The 18,875-nt window shown below is 43.0% G+C and overlaps 3 non-coding genes across 3 annotated transcripts; all 3 read right to left on the minus strand.

The window, feature by feature from the left end:
* Window positions 1-3,678: 3,678 nt before the first annotated feature.
* trnan-guu (transfer RNA asparagine (anticodon GUU)) lies at window positions 3,679-3,752 on the minus strand. The gene has a single exon. It is a non-coding gene; the product is annotated as a tRNA-Asn (tRNA).
* A 12,035-nt stretch (window positions 3,753-15,787) lies between these two features.
* On the minus strand, window positions 15,788-15,861 carry trnan-guu (transfer RNA asparagine (anticodon GUU)). Its single transcript has one exon. It is a non-coding gene; the product is annotated as a tRNA-Asn (tRNA).
* Window positions 15,862-18,207: 2,346 nt separating this feature from the next.
* Window positions 18,208-18,281, minus strand: trnah-gug (transfer RNA histidin (anticodon GUG)). Its single transcript has one exon. It is a non-coding gene; the product is annotated as a tRNA-His (tRNA).
* Between the last annotated feature and the right edge of the window lie 594 nt (window positions 18,282-18,875).

An 18,875-nucleotide genomic window follows, 5' to 3' on the forward strand; every position in this document is an offset into this window, starting at 1 on the left:
GTGTGATGTTTGTCTGTACAATTATGTAAATATATGTAAATACTTGTAAGATGTTTTTGATAATAAAAGATAAAAAAAATAAAATAATGGACAACTGAGTAGTAGTAGTAGGTTTGAGATGGGCCGGTAATTATTTAGCACTGTGGCATCAAGACTGCTCTTCTTTAAGAGAGGCTTAATGACCGCAGTTTTAAGGCTCTTGGGAATATTCCAGATCCAAGCGACATGTTGACTTTTTGAGTGATTGGAGCCAACAGACTGCTCACCGTAGACTTTAAAAATCTGGTAGACAATGCATAAAGGCAGCATGTAGTGGAACTCAGACTTGTGGTGATCTCTTGGACAGTTTTGTCAGCCAAAAATGCAAAATGGGTTAACTCCAGTTGTCTAGCTGGCTGCGTGCTTGTTATCTGCAAATAATGGTATTTTTAATGTTCTGAACTGAGTCTTGCAAAGAAGACTGCAAACTCATTGCACCTGGAGAAATACAGAAACCATCAGACAAAGTAACATTTACCACACTGTAATTTGAAATGTTAACCCGCTTTGTCATTAGCAGGTCCAGAGTGTGCCCTTTGCCCTTGGTGGGGCCACTCAGGTGCGGAGTAAGACCAAAGCTTCTGAGGACAGCGCCAAGCTCTTTAGAAGAAGACGAGGTTGAGCGGGGCGTGAAGGAAGGAAGGAACAGTCACTCACGTACGGGAAACTCCTACCAAGCAGTGGCCAGCCTATAGCACACTGGGATTCTGTGGTAATTGAACCAAGTTTAGCAGTTCCTTTCATCAGTTAATAACACAAGCAGGCTTTCCTATTTACCAATGTAGATAACAGGGGTTACAACAGTGACTCTGGTGGGTCTCGAACTCACAGCCTTTGAATGCCTTTGCAACTTTTGTCTGATTCCCCTTTTTCACAAAAGAAAACAGTCATCCGAAAACGGTCTACATCAATCATTCCTTACCATCAAACTGAGAAACAAGGAGTGAAAAGAGTGCATTTACTCTGTTTATTCAGGGATACTGTTCAATCTCTAATTGCAAAATAGCTCTTTCGGGTGATATGTTTTTCTGTACATGTAAACAACTGATTTGCTTGAAAGGCTATCATGAAAGCACTGCTGGGATTTGCTAGACAGGCACTTTGACCAACTAAGCCACAGCGCCTCTAAAGTGTTACTCCAACCTGTTTCAGGTAGATATTCAGCAAACAATGTTACCCCGTGGATTTTGGCTGCGATAGCTCTTCCAAAATAGCTTGTCGTCCTTGGGTGGGCTCAAACCACCAACCTCCCGGTTAACAGCCGAGCGCGCTGGCCAATTGCGCCACAGAGACATCCAGCCCAGTCGAAAAAATATTTGCGACTTGACAAGCCGCAACATCTTTTTTTTTTTAAAGCGAGCCAGCAACATTCGAAAGTTCAGCCCCTGTCCAATCAACTGTGTTTAATGGAGAGCGAGGGCATCAATCTTTCTACCTTTGAGCTAAATCCCCTGTACCAATGTAGCTATAAAAAAAACTGGAAGTCTTTCAATCAATCGACTCTCGCCAATTTATTGCGCACTCAATATACTGCAGTTAATCTGGATATTGAGGAAAAATTGCAAGATAATGTTATTTGACATAATGCCGATGTATTTGCTTACTTTTTCAAGCACACTTGGCAATAAACCTCGTTCAGCAGTGCCTTTTATCAGATAGTAAAGCGCGCAGACGTTCCATTGTAAAAAACAAAAATGTTCTCTCACCATTAGCGACTCTAGTGGGACTCAACCCACAACCTTTGAAAGCCCTTGCAACTAATGCCTAGAAGTCCAATGCGCTATCCATTGCGCCACAGAGCCCATACATCCTTGCGTGATGCTCATTTCCACAAACGCAAAACACGGTTTTCATCCAAAATGGGTCTACGTCAGTCATTCCTTGCCAACAAACTGAGAATCAAAAAGTGAAAAGAGTGCAGTTAATCTGTGTGTGCAGGGATACTTTTCCATCTCTTATTCCAATTTGTAACAGCAGCGCATTTTCTGTCATTGTAAATAATTTGCACGCCTGAATGGACAACTGTAACCCTCTCCATAGCCCGGTATACATTATATCTCAACAGGAACATCCATCTCCGTGACAATAAAACAGCAGAACCTTGGCCCATCTTCAAAGGACTCTTGGCCGCACACCTCCGACACCTCCACATGGCAGCAGAGCACCGGTTCATCACCCACCTCATCCCCCACAACACCCTGATCCACCTTATACCCTCTGGAAACCTGGACATCATCTTCTGACCCCGGCATCACCCCCCCATCCACGGCATCACCCCCCATCACTGAAGAAAGTTTGAAGAATGATTGTGTGTTTGATTTTCTGTAATTTTTTGTCTCTTCTCCCCCTGCCCTTGTGTATCCCATTCCCTTGCACTTGTGTGTGATGTTTGTCTGTACAATTATGTAAATATATGTAAATACTTGTAAGATGTTTTTGATAATAAAAGATAAAAAAAATAAAATAATGGACAACTGAGTAGTAGTAGTAGGTTTGAGATGGGCCGGTAATTATTTAGCACTGTGGCATCAAGACTGCTCTTCTTTAAGAGAGGCTTAATGACCGCAGTTTTAAGGCTCTTGGGAATATTCCAGATCCAAGCGACATGTTGACTTTTTGAGTGATTGGAGCCAACAGACTGCTCACCGTAGACTTTAAAAATCTGGTAGACAATGCATAAAGGCAGCATGTAGTGGAACTCAGACTTGTGGTGATCTCTTGGACAGTTTTGTCAGCCAAAAATGCAAAATGGGTTAACTCCAGTTGTCTAGCTGGCTGCGTGCTTGTTATCTGCAAATAATGGTATTTTTAATGTTCTGAACTGAGTCTTGCAAAGAAGACTGCAAACTCATTGCACCTGGAGAAATACAGAAACCATCAGACAAAGTAACATTTACCACACTGTAATTTGAAATGTTAACCCGCTTTGTCATTAGCAGGTCCAGAGTGTGCCCTTTGCCCTTGGTGGGGCCACTCAGGTGCTGAGTAAGACCAAAGCTTCTGAGGACAGCGCCAAGCTCTTTAGAAGAAGACGAGGTTGAGCGGGGCGTGAAGGAAGGAAGGAACAGTCACTCACGTACGGGAAACTCCTACCAAGCAGTGGCCAGCATATAGCACACTGGGATTCTGTGGTAATTGAACCAAGTTTAGCAGTTCCTTTCATCAGTTAATAACACAAGCAGGCTTTCCTATTTACCAATGTAGATAACAGGGGTTACAACAGTGACTCTGGTGGGTCTCGAACTCACAGCCTTTGAATGCCTTTGCAACTTTTGTCTGATTCCCCTTTTTCACAAAAGCAAAACAGTCATCCGAAAACGGTCTACATCAATCATTCCTTACCATCAAACTGAGAAACAAGGAGTGAAAAGAGTGCATTTACTCTGTTTATTCAGGGATACTGTTCAATCTATAATTGCAAAATAGCTCTTTCAGGTGATATGTTTTTCTGTACATGTAAACAACTGATTTGCTTGAAAGGCTATCATGAAGGCACTGCTGGGATTTACTAGACAGGCACTTTGACCAACTTAGCCACAGCGCCTCTAAAATGTTACTCCAACCTGTTTCAGGTAGATATTCAGCAAACAATGTTACCTCGTGGATTTTGCCTGCGATAGCTCTTCCAAAATAGCTTGTCGTCCCTGGGTGGGCTCGAACCACCAACCTCCCGGTTAACAGCCGAGCGCGCTGGCCAATTGCGCCACAGAGACATCCAGCCCAGTCGAAAAAATATTTGCGACTTGACAAGCCGCAACATCTTTTTTTTTTTTAAAGCGAGCCAGCAACATTCGAAAGTTCAGCCCCTGTCCAATCAACTGTGTTTAATGGAGAGCGAGGGCATCAATCTTTCTACCTTTGAGCTAAATCCCCTGTACCAATGTAGCTATAAAAAAAACTGGAAGTCTTTCAATCAATCGACTCTCGCCAATTTATTGCGCACTCAATATACTGCAGTTAATCTGGATATTGAGGAAAAATTGCAAGATAATGTTATTTGACATAATGCCGATGTATTTGCTTACTTTTTCAAGCACACTTGGCAATAAACCTCGTTCAGCAGTGCCTTTTATCAGATAGTAAAGCGCGCAGACGTTCCATTGTAAAAAACAAAAATGTTCTCTCACCATTAGCGACTCTAGTGGGACTCAACCTACAACCTTTGAAAGCCCTTGCAACTAATGCCTAGAAGTCCAATGCGCTATCCATTGCGCCACAGAGCCCATACATCCTTGCGTGATGCTCATTTCCACAAACGCAAAACACGGTTTTCATCCAAAATGGGTCTACGTCAGTCATTCCTTGCCAACAAACTGAGAATCAAAAAGTGAAAAGAGTGCAGTTAATATGTGTGTGCAGGGATACTTTTCCATCTCTTATTCCAATTTGTAACAGCAGCGCATTTTCTGTCATTGTAAATAATTTGCACGCCTGAATGGACAACTGTAACCCTCTCCATAGCCCGGTATACATTATATCTCAACAGGAACATCCATCTCCGTGACAATAAAACAGCAGAACCTTGGCCCATCTTCAAAGGACTCTTGGCCGCACACCTCCGACACCTCCACATGGCAGCAGAGCACCGGTTCATCACCCACCTCATCCCCCACAACACCCTGATCCACCTTATACCCTCTGGAAACCTGGACATCATCTTCTGACCCCGGCATCAACCCCCATCCACGGCATCACCCCCCATCACTGAAGAAAGTTTGAAGAATGATTGTGTGTTTGATTTTCTGTATTTTTTTGTCTCTTCTCCCCCTGCCCTTGTGTATCCCATTCCCTTGCACTTGTGTGTGATGTTTGTCTGTACAATTATGTAAATATATGTAAATACTTGTAAGATGTTTTTGATAATAAAAGATAAAAAAAAATAAAATAATGGACAACTGAGTAGTAGTAGTAGGTTTGAGATGGGCCGGTAATTATTTAGCACTGTGGCATCAAGACTGCTCTTCTTTAAGAGAGGCTTAATGACCGCAGTTTTAAGGCTCTTGGGAATATTCCAGATCCAAGCGACATGTTGACTTTTTGAGTGATTGGAGCCAACAGACTGCTCACCGTAGACTTTAAAAATCTGGTAGACAATGCATAAAGGCAGCATGTAGTGGAACTCAGACTTGTGGTGATCTCTTGGACAGATTTGTCAGCCAAAAATGCAAAATGGGTTAACTCCAGTTGTCTAGCTGGCTGCGTGCTTGTTATCTGCAAATAATGGTATTTTTAATGTTCTGAACTGAGTCTTGCAAAGAAGACTGCAAACTCATTGCACCTGGAGAAATACAGAAACCATCAGACAAAGTAACATTTACCACACTGTAATTTGAAATGTTAACCCGCTTTGTCATTAGCAGGTCCAGAGTGTGCCCTTTGCCCTTGGTGGGGCCACTCAGGTGCGGAGTAAGACCAAAGCTTCTGAGGACAGCGCCAAGCTCTTTAGAAGAAGACGAGGTTGAGCGGGGCGTGAAGGAAGGAAGGAACAGTCACTCACGTACGGGAAACTCCTACCAAGCAGTGGCCAGCCTATAGCACACTGGGATTCTGTGGTAATTGAACCAAGTTTAGCAGTTCCTTTCATCAGTTAATAACACAAGCAGGCTTTCCTATTTACCAATGTAGATAACAGGGGTTACAACAGTGACTCTGGTGGGTCTCGAACTCACAGCCTTTGAATGCCTTTGCAACTTTTGTCTGATTCCCCTTTTTCACAAAAGAAAACAGTCATCCGAAAACGGTCTACATCAATCATTCCTTACCATCAAACTGAGAAACAAGGAGTGAAAAGAGTGCATTTACTCTGTTTATTCAGGGATACTGTTCAATCTCTAATTGCAAAATAGCTCTTTCGGGTGATATGTTTTTCTGTACATGTAAACAACTGATTTGCTTGAAAGGCTATCATGAAAGCACTGCTGGGATTTACTAGACAGGCACTTTGACCAACTAAGCCACAGCGCCTCTAAAGTGTTACTCCAACCTGTTTCAGGTAGATATTCAGCAAACAACGTTACCCCGTGGATTTTGGCTGCGATAGCTCTTCCAAAATAGCTTCTCGTCCCTGGGTGGGCTCAAACCACCAACCTCCCGGTCAACAGCCGAGCGCGCTGGCCAATTGCACCACAGAGACATCCAGCCTAGGCAATAAAATATTTGCGACTCGACAAGCCGCAACATCTTTTTTTTTTTAAAGCGAGCCAGCAACATTCGAAAGTTCAGCCCCTGTCCAATCAACTGTGTTTAATGGAGAGCGAGGGCATCAATCTTTCTACCTTTGAGCTAAATCCCCTGTACCAATGTAGCTATAAAAAAAACTGGAAGTCTTTCAATCAATCGACTCTCGCCAATTTATTGCGCACTCAATATACTGCAGTTAATCTGGATATTGAGGAAAAATTGCAAGATAATCTTATTTGACATAATGCCGATGTATTTGCTTACTTTTTCAAGCACACTTGGCAATAAACCTCGTTCAGCAGTGCCTTTTATCAGATAGTAAAGCGCGCAGACGTTCCATTGTAAAAAACAAAAATGTTCTCTCACCATTAGCGACCCTAGTGGGACTCAACCCACAACCTTTGAAAGCCCTTGCAACTAATGCCTAGAAGTCCAATGCGCTATCCATTGCGCCACAGAGCCCATACATCCTTGCGTGATGCTCATTTCCACAAACGCAAAACACGGTTTTCATCCAAAATGGGTCTACGTCAGTCATTCCTTGCCAACAAACTGAGAATCAAAAAGTGAAAAGAGTGCAGTTAATCTGTGTGTGCAGGGATACTTTTCCATCTCTTATTCCAATTTGTAACAGCAGCGCATTTTCTGTCATTGTAAATAATTTGCACGCCTGAATGGACAACTGTAACCCTCTCCATAGCCCGGTATACATTATATCTCAACAGGAACATCCATCTCCGTGACAATAAAACAGCAGAACCTTGGCCCATCTTCAAAGGACTCTTGGCCGCACACCTCCGACACCTCCACATGGCAGCAGAGCACCGGTTCATCACCCACCTCATCCCCCACAACACCCTGATCCACCTTATACCCTCTGGAAACCTGGACATCATCTTCTGACCCCGGCATCACCCCCCCATCCACGGCATCACCCCCCATCACTGAAGAAAGTTTGAAGAATGATTGTGTGTTTGACTTTCTGTAATTTTTTGTCTCTTCTCCCCCTGCCCTTGTGTATCCCATTCCCTTGCACTTGTGTGTGATGTTTGTCTGTACAATTATGTAAATATATGTAAATACTTGTAAGATGTTTTTGATAATAAAAGATAAAAAAAAAAAAAAATAATGGACAACTGAGTAGTAGTAGTAGGTTTGAGATGGGCCGGTAATTATTTAGCACTGTGGCATCAAGACTGCTCTTCTTTAAGAGAGGCTTAATGACCGCAGTTTTAAGGCTCTTGGGAATATTCCAGATCCAAGCGACATGTTGACTTTTTGAGTGATTGGAGCCAACAGACTGCTCACCGTAGACTTTAAAAATCTGGTAGACAATGCATAAAGGCAGCATGTAGTGGAACTCAGACTTGTGGTGATCTCTTGGACAGTTTTGTCAGCCAAAAATGCAAAATGGGTTAACTCCAGTTGTCTAGCTGGCTGCGTGCTTGTTATCTGCAAATAATGGTATTTCTAATGTTCTGAACTGAGTCTTGCAAAGAAGACTGCAAACTCATTGCACCTGGAGAAATACAGAAACCATCAGACAAAGTAACATTTACCACACTGTAATTTGAAATGTTAACCCGCTTTGTCATTAGCAGGTCCAGAGTGTGCCCTTTGCCCTTGGTGGGGCCACTCAGGTGCGGAGTAAGACCAAAGCTTCTGAGGACAGCGCCAAGCTCTTTAGAAGAAGACGAGGTTGAGCGGGGCGTGAAGGAAGGAAGGAACAGTCACTCACGTACGGGAAACTCCTACCAAGCAGTGGCCAGCATATAGCACACTGGGATTCTGTGGTAATTGAACCAAGTTTAGCAGTTCCTTTCATCAGTTAATAACACAAGCAGGCTTTCCTATTTACCAATGTAGATAACAGGGGTTACAACAGTGACTCTGGTGGGTCTCGAACTCACAGCCTTTGAATGCCTTTGCAACTTTTGTCTGATTCCCCTTTTTCACAAAAGCAAAACAGTCATCCGAAAACGGTCTACATCAATCATTCCTTACCATCAAACTGAGAAACAAGGAGTGAAAAGAGTGCATTTACTCTGTTTATTCAGGGATACTGTTCAATCTATAATTGCAAAATAGCTCTTTCAGGTGATATGTTTTTCTGTACATGTAAACAACTGATTTGCTTGAAAGGCTATCATGAAGGCACTGCTGGGATTTACTAGACAGGCACTTTGACCAACTAAGCCACAGCGCCTCTAAAATGTTACTCCAACCTGTTTCAGGTAGATATTCAGCAAACAATGTTACCTCGTGGATTTTGCCTGCGATAGCTCTTCCAAAATAGCTTTTCGTCCCTGGGTGGGCTCGAACCACCAACCTCCCGGTTAACAGCCGAGCGCGCTGGCCAATTGCACCACAGAGACATCCAGCCCAGTCAAAAAATATTTGCGATTTGACAAGCTGCAACATCTTTTTTTTTTAAAGCGAGCCAGCAACATTCGAAAGTTCAGCCCCTGTCCAATCAACTGTGTTTAATGGAGAGCGAGGGCATCAATCTTTCTACCTTTGAGCTAAATCCCCTGTACCAATGTAGCTATAAAAAAAACTGGAAGTCTTTCAATCAATCGACTCTCGCCAATTTATTGCGCACTCAATATACTGCAGTTAATCTGGATATTGAGGAAAAATTGCAAGATAATGTTATTTGACATAATGCCGATGTATTTGCTTACTTTTTCAAGCACACTTGGCAATAAACCTCGTTCAGCAGTGCCTTTTATCAGATAGTAAAGCGCGCAGACGTTCCATTGTAAAAAACAAAAATGTTCTCTCACCATTAGCGACTCTAGTGGGACTCAACCCACAACCTTTGAAAGCCCTTGCAACTAATGCCTAGAAGTCCAATGCGCTATCCATTGCGCCACAGAGCCCATACATCCTTGCGTGATGCTCATTTCCACAAACGCAAAACACGGTTTTCATCCAAAATGGGTCTACGTCAGTCATTCCTTGCCAACAAACTGAGAATCAAAAAGTGAAAAGAGTGCAGTTAATCTGTGTGTGCAGGGATACTTTTCCATCTCTTATTCCAATTTGTAACAGCAGCGCATTTTCTGTCATTGTAAATAATTTGCACGCCTGAATGGACAACTGTAACCCTCTCCATAGCCCGGTATACATTATATCTCAACAGGAACATCCATCTCCGTGACAATAAAACAGCAGAACCTTGGCCCATCTTCAAAGGACTCTTGGCCGCACACCTCCGACACCTCCACATGGCAGCAGAGCACCGGTTCATCACCCACCTCATCCCCCACAACACCCTGATCCACCTTATACCCTCTGGAAACCTGGACATCATCTTCTGACCCCGGCATCACCCCCCCATCCACGGCATCACCCCCCATCACTGAAGAAAGTTTGAAGAATGATTGTGTGTTTGACTTTCTGTAATTTTTTGTCTCTTCTCCCCCTGCCCTTGTGTATCCCATTCCCTTGCACTTGTGTGTGATGTTTGTCTGTACAATTATGTAAATATATGTAAATACTTGTAAGATGTTTTTGATAATAAAAGATAAAAAAAAAAATAAATAATGGACAACTGAGTAGTAGTAGTAGGTTTGAGATGGGCCGGTAATTATTTAGCACTGTGGCATCAAGACTGCTCTTCTTTAAGAGAGGCTTAATGACCGCAGTTTTAAGGCTCTTGGGAATATTCCAGATCCAAGCGACATGTTGACTTTTTGAGTGATTGGAGCCAACAGACTGCTCACCGTAGACTTTAAAAATCTGGTAGACAATGCATAAAGGCAGCATGTAGTGGAACTCAGACTTGTGGTGATCTCTTGGACAGTTTTGTCAGCCAAAAATGCAAAATGGGTTAACTCCAGTTGCCTAGCTGGCTGCGTGCTTGTTATCTGCAAATAATGGTATTTCTAATGTTCTGAACTGAGTCTTGCAAAGAAGACTGCAAACTCATTGCACCTGGAGAAATACAGAAACCATCAGACAAAGTAACATTTACCACACTGTAATTTGAAATGTTAACCCGCTTTGTCATTAGCAGGTCCAGAGTGTGCCCTTTGCCCTTGGTGGGGCCACTCAGGTGCGGAGTAAGACCAAAGCTTCTGAGGACAGCGCCAAGCTCTTTAGAAGAAGACGAGGTTGAGCGGGGCGTGAAGGAAGGAAGGAACAGTCACTCACGTACGGGAAACTCCTACCAAGCAGTGGCCAGCATATAGCACACTGGGATTCTGTGGTAATTGAACCAAGTTTAGCAGTTCCTTTCATCAGTTAATAACACAAGCAGGCTTTCCTATTTACCAATGTAGATAACAGGGGTTACAACAGTGACTCTGGTGGGTCTCGAACTCACAGCCTTTGAATGCCTTTGCAACTTTTGTCTGATTCCCCTTTTTCACAAAAGAAAACAGTCATCCGAAAACGGTCTACATCAATCATTCCTTACCATCAAACTGAGAAACAAGGAGTGAAAAGAGTGCATTTACTCTGTTTATTCAGGGATACTGTTCAATCTATAATTGCAAAATAGCTCTTTCGGGTGATATGTTTTTCTGTACATGTAAACAACTGATTTGCTTGAAAGGCTATCATGAAAGCACTTCTGGGATTTACTAGACAGGCACTTTGACCAACTAAGCCACAGCGCCTCTAAAATGTTACTCCAACCTGTTTCAGGTAGATATTCAGCAAACAATGTTACCTCGTGGATTTTGCCTGCGATAGCTCTTCCAAAATAGCTTGTCGTCCCTGGGTGGGCTCGAACCACCAACCTCCCGGTTAACAGCCGAGCGCGCTGGCCAATTGCAGCACAGAGACATCCAGCCCAGTTGAAAAAATATTTGCGACTCGACAAGCCGCAACATCTTTTTTTTTTAAAGCGAGCCAGCAACATTCGAAAGTTCAGCCCCTGTCCAATCAACTGTGTTTAATGGAGAGCGAGGGCATCAATCTTTCTACCTTTGAGCTAAATCCCCTGTACCAATGTAGCTATAAAAAAAAACTGGAAGTCTTTCAATCAATCGACTCTCGCCAATTTATTGCGCACTCAATATACTGCAGTTAATCTGGATATTGAGGAAAAATTGCAAGATAATGTTATTTGACATAATGCCGATGTATTTGCTTACTTTTTCAAGCACACTTGGCAATAAACCTCGTTCAGCAGTGCTTTTTATCAGATAGTAAAGCGCGCAGACGTTCCATTGTAAAAAACAAAAATGTTCTCTCAATATTAGCGACTCTAGTGGGACTCAACCCACAACCTTTGAAAGCCCTTGCAACTAATGCCTAGAAGTCCAACGCGCTATCCATTGCGCCACAGAGCCCATACATCCTTGCGTGATGCTCATTTCCACAAACGCAAAACACGGTTTTCATCCAAAATGGGTCTACGTCAGTCATTCCTTGCCAACAAACTGAGAATCAAAAAGTGAAAAGAGTGCAGTTAATCTGTGTGTGCAGGGATACTTTTCCATCTCTTATTCCAATTTGTAACAGCAGCGCATTTTCTGTCATTGTAAACAATTTGCACGCCTGAATGGACAACTGTAACCCTCTCCATAGCCCGGTATACATTATATCTCAACAGGAACATCCATCTCCGTGACAATAAAACAGCAGAACCTTGGCCCATCTTCAAAGGACTCTTGGCCGCACACCTCCGACACCTCCACATGGCAGCAGAGCACCGGTTCATCACCCACCTCGTCCCCCACAACACCCTGATCCACCTTATACCCTCTGGAATCCTGGACATCATCTTCTGACCCCGGCATCACCCCCCCCAACCACGGCATCAACCCCCATCACTGAAGAAAGTTTGGAGAATGATGGTGTGTTTGATTTTCTGTAATTTTTTGTCTCTTCTCCCCCTGCCCTTGTGTATCCCATTCCCTTGCACTTGTGTGTGATGTTTGTCTGTACAATTATGTAAATATATGTAAATACTTGTAAGATGTTTTTGATAATAAAAGAAAAAAAAAAAATTAAAATAATGGACAACTGAGTAGTAGTAGTAGGTTTGAAATGGGCCGGTAATTATTTAGCACTGTGGCATCAAGACTGCTCTTCTTTAAGAGAGGCTTAATGACCGCAGTTTTAAGGCTCTTGGGAATATTCCAGATCCAAGCAACATGTTGACTTTTTGAGTGATTGGAGCCAACAGACTGCTCACCGTAGACTTTAAAAATCTAGTAGGCAATGCATAAAGGCAGCATGTAGTGGAACTCAGACTTGTGGCGATCTCTTGGACAGTTTTGTCAGCCAAAAATGCAAAATGGGTTAACTCCAGTTGTCTAGCTGGCTGCGTGCTTGTTATCTGCAAATAATGGTATTTTTAATGTTCTGAACTGAGTCTTGCAAAGAAGACTGGAAACTCATTGCACCTGGAGAAATACAGAAACCATCAGACAAAGTAACATTTACCACACTGTAATTTGAAATGTTAACCCGCTTTGTCATTAGCAGGTCCAGAGTGTGCCCTTTGCCCTTGGTGGGGCCACTCAGGTGCTGAGTAAGACCAAAGCTTCTGAGGACAGCGCCAAGCTCTTTAGAAGAAGACGAGGTTGAGCGGGGCGTGAAGGAAGGAAGGAACAGTCACTCACGTACGGGAAACTCCTACCAAGCAGTGGCCAGCCTATAGCACACTGGGATTCTGTGGTAATTGAACCAAGTTTAGCAGTTCCTTTCATCAGTTAATAACACAAGCAGGCTTTCCTATTTACCAATGTAGATAACAGGGGTTACAACAGTGACTCTGGTGGGTCTCGAACTCACAGCCTTTGAATGCCTTTGCAACTTTTGTCTGATTCCCCTTTTTCACAAAAGCAAAACAGTCATCCGAAAACGGTCTACATCAATCATTCCTTACCATCAAACTGAGAAACAAGGAGTGAAAAGAGTGCATTTACTCTGTTTATTCAGGGATACTGTTCAATCTATAATTGCAAAATAGCTCTTTGGGGTGATATGTTTTTCTGTACATGTAAACAACTGATTTGCTTGAAAGGCTATCATGAAGGCACTGCTGGGATTTACTAGACAGGCACTTTGACCAACTAAGCCACAGCGCCTCTAAAATGTTACTCCAACCTGTTTCAGGTAGATATTCAGCAAACAATGTTACCTCGTGGATTTTGCCTGCGATAGCTCTTCCAAAATAGCTTGTCGTCCCTGGGTGGGCTCGAACCACCAACCTCCCGGTTAACAGCCGAGCGCGCTGGCCAATTGCACCACAGAGACATCCAGCCCAGTTGAAAAAATATTTGCGACTCGACAAGCCGCAACATCTTTTTTTTTTAAAGCGAGCCAGCAACATTCGAAAGTTCAGCCCCTGTCCAATCAACTGTGTTTAATGGAGAGCGAGGGCATCAATCTTTCTACCTTTGAGCTAAATCCCCTGTACCAATGTAGCTATAAAAAAAAACTGTAAGTCTTTCAATCAATCGACTCTCGCCAATTTATTGCGCACTCAATATACTGCAGTTAATCTGGATATTGAGGAAAAATTGCAAGATAATGTTATTTGACATAATGCCGATGTATTTGCTTACTTTTTCAAGCACACTTGGCAATAAACCTCGTTCAGCAGTGCTTTTTATCAGATAGTAAAGCGCGCAGACGTTCCATTGTAAAAAACAAAAATGTTCTCTCACCATTAGCGACTCTAGTGGGACTCAACCCACAACCTTTGAAAGCCCTTGCAACTAATGCCTAGAAGTCCAATGCGCTATCCATTGCGCCACAGAGCCCATACATCCTTGCGTGATGCTCATTTCCACAAACGCAAAACACGGTTTTCATCCAAAATGGGTCTACGTCAGTCATTCCTTGCCAACAAACTGAGAATCAAAAAGTGAAAAGAGTGCAGTTAATCTGTGTGTGCAGGGATACTTTTCCATCTCTTATTCCAATTTGTAACAGCAGCGCATTTTCTGTCATTGTAAACAATTTGCACGCCTGAATGGACAACTGTAACCCTCTCCATAGCCCGGTATACATTATATCTCAACAGGAACATCCATCTCCGTGACAATAAAACAGCAGAACCTTGGCCCATCTTCAAAGGACTCTTGGCCGCACACCTCCGACACCTCCACATGGCAGCAGAGCACCGGTTCATCACCCACCTCGTCCCCCACAACACCCTGATCCACCTTATACCCTCTGGAAACCTGGACATCATCTTCTGACCCCGGCATCACCCCCCCATCCACGGCATCAACCCCCATCACTGAAGAAAGTTTGAAGAATGATTGTGTGTTTGATTTTCTGTAATTTTTTGTCTCTTCTCCCCCTGCCCTTGTGTATCCCATTCCCTTGCACTTGTGTGTGATGTTTGTCTGTACAATTATGTAAATATATGTAAATACTTGTAAGATGTTTTTGATAATAAAAGATAAAAAAAAAAATTAAAATAATGGACAACTGAGTAGTAGTAGTAGGTTTGAAATGGGCCGGTAATTATTTAGCACTGTGGCATCAAGACTGCTCTTCTTTAAGAGAGGCTTAATGACCGCAGTTTTAAGGCTCTTGGGAATATTCCAGATCCAAGCAACATGTTGACTTTTTGAGTGAGTGGAGCCAACAGACTGCTCACCGTAGACTTTAAAAATCTAGTAGGCAATGCATAAAGGCAGCATGTAGTGGAACTCAGACTTGTGGTGATCTCTTGGACAGTTTTGTCAGCCAAAAATGCAAAATGGGTTAACTCCAGTTGTCTAGCTGGCTGCGTGCTTGTTATCTGCAAATAATGGTATTTTTAATGTTCTGAACTGAGTCTTGCAAAGAAGACTGCAAACTCATTGCACCTGGAGAAATACAGAAACCATCAGACAAAGTAACATTTACCACACTGTAATTTGAAATGTTAACCCGCTTTGTCATTAGCAGGTCCAGAGTGTGCCCTTTGCCCTTGGTGGGGCCACTCAGGTGCTGAGTAAGACCAAAGCTTCTGAGGACAGCGCCAAGCTCTTTAGAAGAAGACGAGGTTGAGCGGGGCGTGAAGGAAGGAAGGAACAGTCACTCACGTACGGGAAACTCCTACCAAGCAGTGGCCAGCATATAGCACACTGGGATTCTGTGGTAATTGAACCAAGTTTAGCAGTTCCTTTCATCAGTTAATAACACAAGCAGGCTTTCCTATTTACCAATGTAGATAACAGGGGTTACAACAGTGACTCTGGTGGGTCTCGAACTCACAGCCTTTGAATGCCTTTGCAACTTTTGTCTGATTCCCCTTTTTCACAAAAGCAAAACAGTCATCCGAAAACGGTCTACATCAATCATTCCTTACCATCAAACTGAGAAACAAGGAGTGAAAAGAGTGCATTTACTCTGTTTATTCAGGGATACTGTTCAATCTATAATTGCAAAATAGCTCTTTCAGGTGATATGTTTTTCTGTACATGTAAACAACTGATTTGCTTGAAAGGCTATCATGAAGGCACTGCTGGGATTTACTAGACAGGCACTTTGACCAACTAAGCCACAGCGCCTCTAAAATGTTACTCCAACCTGTTTCAGGTAGATATTCAGCAAACAATGTTACCTCGTGGATTTTGCCTGCGATAGCTCTTCCAAAATAGCTTGTCGTCCCTGGGTGGGCTCGAACCACCAACCTCCCGGTTAACAGCCGAGCGCGCTGGCCAATTGCGCCACAGAGACATCCAGCCCAGTCAAAAAAATTATTTGCGACTTGACAAGCTGCAACATCTTTTTTTTTTTAAAGCGAGCCAGCAACATTCGAAAGTTCAGCCCCTGTCCAATCAACTGTGTTTAATGGAGAGCGAGGGCATCAATCTTTCTACCTTTGAGCTAAATCCCCTGTACCAATGTAGCTATAAAAAAAACTGGAAGTCTTTCAATCAATCGACTCTCGCCAATTTATTGCGCACTCAATATACTGCAGTTAATCTGGATATTGAGGAAAAATTGCAAGATAATGTTATTTGACATAATGCCGATGTATTTGCTTACTTTTTCAAGCACACTTGGCAATAAACCTCGTTCAGCAGTGCCTTTTATCAGATAGTAAAGCGCGCAGACGTTCCATTGTAAAAAACAAAAATGTTCTCTCACCATTAGCGACTCTAGTGGGACTCAACCCACAACCTTTGAAAGCCCTTGCAACTAATGCCTAGAAGTCCAATGCGCTATCCATTGCGCCACAGAGCCCATACATCCTTGCGTGATGCTCATTTCCACAAACGCAAAACACGGTTTTCATCCAAAATGGGTCTACGTCAGTCATTCCTTGCCAACAAACTGAGAATCAAAAAGTGAAAAGAGTGCAGTTAATCTGTGTGTGCAGGGATACTTTTCCATCTCTTATTCCAATTTGTAACAGCAGCGCATTTTCTGTCATTGTAAATAATTTGCACGCCTGAATGGACAACTGTAACCCTCTCCATAGCCCGGTATACATTATATCTCAACAGGAACATCCATCTCCGTGACAATAAAACAGCAGAACCTTGGCCCATCTTCAAAGGACTCTTGGCCGCACACCTCCGACACCTCCACATGGCAGCAGAGCACCGGTTCATCACCCACCTCATCCCCCACAACACCCTGATCCACCTTATACCCTCTGGAAACCTGGACATCATCTTCTGACCCCGGCATCACCCCCCCATCCACGGCATCACCCCCCATCACTGAAGAAAGTTTGAAGAATGATTGTGTGTTTGATTTTCTGTAATATTTTGTCTCTTCTCCCCCTGCCCTTGTGTATCCCATTCCCTTGCACTTGTGTGTGATGTTTGTCTGTACAATTATGTAAATATATGTAAATACTTGTAAGATGTTTTTGATAATAAAAGATAAAAAAAATAAAATAATGGACAACTGAGTAGTAGTAGTAGGTTTGAGATGGGCCGGTAATTATTTAGCACTGTGGCATCAAGACTGCTCTTCTTTAAGAGAGGCTTAATGACCGCAGTTTTAAGGCTCTTGGGAATATTCCAGATCCAAGCGACATGTTGACTTTTTGAGTGATTGGAGCCAACAGACTGCTCACCGTAGACTTTAAAAATCTAGTAGGCAATGCATAAAGGCAGCATGTAGTGGAACTCAGACTTGTGGCGATCTCTTGGACAGTTTTGTCAGCCAAAAATGCAAAATGGGTTAACTCCAGTTGTCTAGCTGGCTGCGTGCTTGTTATCTGCAAATAATGGTATTTTTAATGTTCTGAACTGAGTCTTGCAAAGAAGACTGGAAACTCATTGCACCTGGAGAAATACAGAAACCATCAGACAAAGTAACATTTACCACACTGTAATTTGAAATGTTAACCCGCTTTGTCATTAGCAGGTCCAGAGTGTGCCCTTTGCCCTTGGTGGGGCCACTCAGGTGCTGAGTAAGACCAAAGCTTCTGAGGACAGCGCCAAGCTCTTTAGAAGAAGACGAGGTTGAGCGGGGCGTGAAGGAAGGAAGGAACAGTCACTCACGTACGGGAAACTCCTACCAAGCAGTGGCCAGCCTATAGCACACTGGGATTCTGTGGTAATTGAACCAAGTTTAGCAGTTCCTTTCATCAGTTAATAACACAAGCAGGCTTTCCTATTTACCAATGTAGATAACAGGGGTTACAACAGTGACTCTGGTGGGTCTCGAACTCACAGCCTTTGAATGCCTTTGCAACTTTTGTCTGATTCCCCTTTTTCACAAAAGAAAACAGTCATCCGAAAACGGTCTACATCAATCATTCCTTACCATCAAACTGAGAAACAAGGAGTGAAAAGAGTGCATTTACTCTGTTTATTCAGGGATACTGTTCAATCTATAATTGCAAAATAGCTCTTTGGGGTGATATGTTTTTCTGTACATGTAAACAACTGATTTGCTTGAAAGGCTATCATGAAGGCACTGCTGGGATTTACTAGACAGGCACTTTGACCAACTAAGCCACAGCGCCTCTAAAATGTTACTCCAACCTGTTTCAGGTAGATATTCAGCAAACAATGTTACCTCGTGGATTTTGCCTGCGATAGCTCTTCCAAAATAGCTTGTCGTCCCTGGGTGGGCTCGAACCACCAACCTCCCGGTTCACAGCCGAGCGCGCTGGCCAATTGCACCACAGAGACATCCAGCCCAGTTGAAAAAATATTTGCGACTCGACAAGCCGCAACATCTTTTTTTTTTAAAGCGAGCCAGCAACATTCGAAAGTTCAGCCCCTGTCCAATCAACTGTGTTTAATGGAGAGCGAGGGCATCAATCTTTCTACCTTTGAGCTAAATCCCCTGTACCAATGTAGCTATAAAAAAAAACTGGAAGTCTTTCAATCAATCGACTCTCGCCAATTTATTGCGCACTCAATATACTGCAGTTAATCTGGATATTGAGGAAAAATTGCAAGATAATGTTATTTGACATAATGCCGATGTATTTGCTTACTTTTTCAAGCACACTTGGCAATAAACCTCGTTCAGCAGTGCTTTTTATCAGATAGTAAAGCGCGCAGACGTTCCATTGTAAAAAACAAAAATGTTCTCTCACCATTAGCGACTCTAGTTGGACTCAACCCACAACCTTTGAAAGCCCTTGCAACTAATGCCTAGAAGTCCAATGCGCTAGCCATTGCGCCACAGAGCCCATACATCCTTGCGTGATGCTCATTTCCACAAACGCAAAACACGGTTTTCATCCAAAATGGGTCTACGTCAGTCATTCCTTGCCA

Source organism: Eucyclogobius newberryi, unplaced genomic scaffold (genome assembly GCF_026437365.1).
Source record: "Eucyclogobius newberryi isolate DKJ021-1_F unplaced genomic scaffold, fEucNew1.0.hap1 SCAF_720, whole genome shotgun sequence".
In the NCBI taxonomy this organism is placed as follows: domain Eukaryota; kingdom Metazoa; phylum Chordata; class Actinopteri; order Gobiiformes; family Gobiidae; genus Eucyclogobius; species Eucyclogobius newberryi.